The 3,610-nt window shown below is 38.2% G+C and overlaps 1 pseudogene; it reads right to left on the reverse strand.

The window, feature by feature from the left end:
• Positions 1-1,659: 1,659 nt before the first annotated feature.
• LOC107013418 overlaps positions 1,660-3,610 on the reverse strand; it is a 34,077-nt pseudogene continuing 32,126 nt past the window's right edge.

The following is a 3,610-nucleotide window of genomic DNA, read 5'->3' on the forward strand; positions in this document are numbered from 1 at the left end:
TCGTATTTTTGGATGATTTTTAGGTGTTAAGAAATCATTTGAAGTAGTTAGAATCAATGGGAAGTGTTAATACACTTCAAAAGGACTTAAACAGACTGAATAATGAAAACTAGGTGAAAAATGCCAATTTGGACACATCCAGGGCCCGTCATGCCAGCCTCACTTGACTGAGGCCCATTTATTGCGCGCCGCCCCAAACTTCTTGGCGCTATGGGGGCGCGTTGCGTCAACCTGTTCCTTAGGCAAAAATTTGACGAATTTTTCCTCTCGTTTGTGACCTTAAATTGTTTTAATTCGATCTTTTTTCTAAAATTCACTTTAGATTCATGTATCCACGTCATGTATACAAGGATCTAACTCAATGAAATCAAGAAAAAAACCTTTCCACATCAAGTAATTCATAAACCTGAACTCTTGTTCAAGAACGAAAGCAATTCAAGAACAACCAACAGGAACGTTCAAATTCCAATCATTTTAGAACTAGTTTACGCTGAATCAAACATGCTTGACACGTGGGTGAACAAACCCAACTTTATGAGATACCCAGATACCTATTTAGGGATCACCCCCGCTGAAATCCACACTCAAAGCTTGAAGGTTTCTTGGCGATTTCTTGATTTCTCTTCTCTTTTCTCCAAGCCGTAGCGTGAATTCTAATTTTCCTAAAATGAAAAAAGTCTTGTTTTACCCCTATTAATTCCTAAAAATGAATTAATATAATTAAGTAAGGAAAAGAATAAATTGCCCTCCCAAATCTGGATTAGACTTTCCTTAATAAAAAAACCTGACTTTCAAAAGGCATAATTCACTCATACGAACTCGGAATCACGCAAACTTGGCGGCATTGGAAAGAATATTCCAAGAGATATCAAAATATTTCTTGAAATACACCTAACTCATCTTGAGTTAGGAGTTATGGTTGTTTTATGTTGACCAAAACTTCACTTTGAACTTACTTAAAAATTTCAAGATTTCCTTATACTTTCCAAAAATAAATATTTTTTCCAGATTTTTAACGCCTTTCTATTTAATTCTAGATTCAGAGATGTTACAATATATCCCCCTTGGGAATATTCGTCCTTGAATGAGGTTATTCTTACTAGGATAATGGCAGTAACATCAAATTCAAACACCCAACAAGCGAAGACAACAAACAACATGCTTTCTCATACTTAGATAGTACTAAGAAGAAAATTAGTACCTTGGTCTGCATTTTCTACGAATTCAAAGAGAGGTGGATATCTCTTCTTCATATCCTCTTCAGCTTCAAAGTAGCTTCTTCAACAAATTGGTTCCTCCAAAGGAAATTGACTGAAACAACTTCCTTTCTTCTCAACTTGCGAACTTGGCGATCTAAATTTGCATAGGAATCTCCTCATAAGATAAGTTATCCTTAATCCCAATATTTTAAATTGGTACGATCAATGATGGATCACCCATGCACTTCTTCAACATAGAGACGTGAATTACCGAATGAACTGCTACTAATTCTTGTTGTATCTCTAACTCATAAGCTACGTTGCCCATCCTCTTGGATATTCAATAAGGTCCAATATATCGGGGACTGAGCTTCCACTTCTTACCAAACCTCATAACATCCTTCAAGGGTGAAACTTTTAAGTGTACTCAATAATAAACTTCAAACTCTAACAACCTCCTTCAAACATCCGTATAGGATTTTTGACGACTCTGCGCCATTTTCAAAATCTCTTGAATCACCTTCACCTTCTCCATAGCTTGGTGAATGTAAAACTCTGAAAATTCCATGAATTAGACTAGAGCTTAAACTATTTAATGTTGTTTAAAATGATGTTCCAAACCTATATTAGTGTAATAAGCTCATTTTTAGAAAAGGTTAGAGCAAAAATGACAAAGAAAGACCTTGACATCCGAAAATTAGCTAATTTGAACTAGTTGACATCCCTATGTTTGGTAAAGGGTTCGAAGTGTCAAAGGAAGTCCAAAACTTGTAAAGATACCTTGGATAGGTAGTATGTAGTACAAAGGTGAGTCAATTTCCCATTCCGGAGAAACTCCTGGAAGGTCATTAGGAAAAACCTCAAAGAATTCCCTCACTACTGGGACAAACTCAATAGAAGGAGTTTGATGTTATAGGTCCTTAACCCTCACAACATGGTATAGACAAACTTTGGCTATCATCTTACAAGACTTCAAGCAAAAAATGATTTGATCCCTTGGCATAAAACTTCCCCCCTTCTACTTTAGAATGGGTTCATTTTGGAGTTGAAACCTCACTACCCTTGTTTTACAATCTATGGAAGCAAAACATGCATGAAGCCAATCCATACCAAAGATGATATCAAAGTCAAACATGTCAATTTCTACCAAATCAACAAGAGTAACGCTATTGGGCAGCATCACAGGACATTTCCTATAGACTCTTTTTGCAACCAAAGAGTCACCCATTGGGGTACAAATAGAAAAGGGTTCAATCAAAACATCGGGAAGTGCGTCAAACTTTCAAGCTACCAAAGGTATAAAAAATAAAGAGTAGAACCTGGATCAAGTAATACATAAACATTATTAGAGAAAACTTGTAACATACTCGTCACAACATCGGGAGAGTTCTCTTGTTCATCCCTAGTCTTGAGTGCATAGAAATGGTTCCTTTTTGGAGCTTCAGAACTTGGACCGCTTGGTTGAGATTGGACATTCCCATTGCCTTGGCTTCTCACATTAGGAAAGTCTTTTACCATATGGCCACCCTTGCCACAACCATAGCAAACTATTAGTCCCAACAAGACATTCACCAACATGTTTCTTACCATAGTTACCACAAGTTTGTCTCTCTTTTGGTGGATCAACATTTATCCCCTTTTGAGGTTTAGGATTAGAACCTCTATTATTGCAATACTTGGAGAAATTATAAGGAACCTGATTTGAAAAACTCTTCTTGAACTTAGGATTGTCTTGCACATCAAGCCTACTATTAGGAGAACTACTTTCAAAAGACCTTGCCTTTTTAGGTTCCCTATTCTTCTTCCTTAGACGAGTATCCTCAACCTGTTAAGCATGAACCATCAACCTAGAAATATCCATATTGTCATGAAGCATGGCTGCACAACATTCTTCTTCATGCTCTTTGATATACCGTGGATTCACGGTATAATTAATACTTTTTCCTTAAGTTTAGTGTGTCCAAAAGCCTTTTTGTGCTAATTTTGATATAAGTTTCTCTTTGTTTTGCAGGAAATCTGTCTAAAGCTGAATGCGGAGATTTTGAGCGGAAAAATGCAGAAGAGACCACCTACGGAGCTTATGACGGTCCGTCGTGCTTGTGACGGTCCGTAGGTGGCAGCGTAGTGTAGCTGCTGAAGGAAGATGGGGAAGTCTGACCAAGTGTGGGATTACGAAGCTTGTGACGGTCCGTCATGGCTGTGACGGTACGTCCTGCAGGTTCGTCGTGAAGTTCAGAGAAGTGATCCCAGTACCCAGATTCCGAGAGTTGAAGTATTTTTGAACGAAGACCCTCGACGGACCGTTGTGCCTATGACGGTCCGTCATACTTGCCGTCGAGGGGAATGAAGAAAGAAGCAGAAGAAATTGCACAAAGTATGGGACGACGGAGTCCACGACGGTCCGTTGTGAC

The sequence above is a fragment of the Solanum pennellii genome, chromosome 3 (genome assembly GCF_001406875.1).
Source record: "Solanum pennellii chromosome 3, SPENNV200".
Classification (NCBI taxonomy): Eukaryota; Viridiplantae; Streptophyta; class Magnoliopsida; order Solanales; family Solanaceae; genus Solanum; species Solanum pennellii.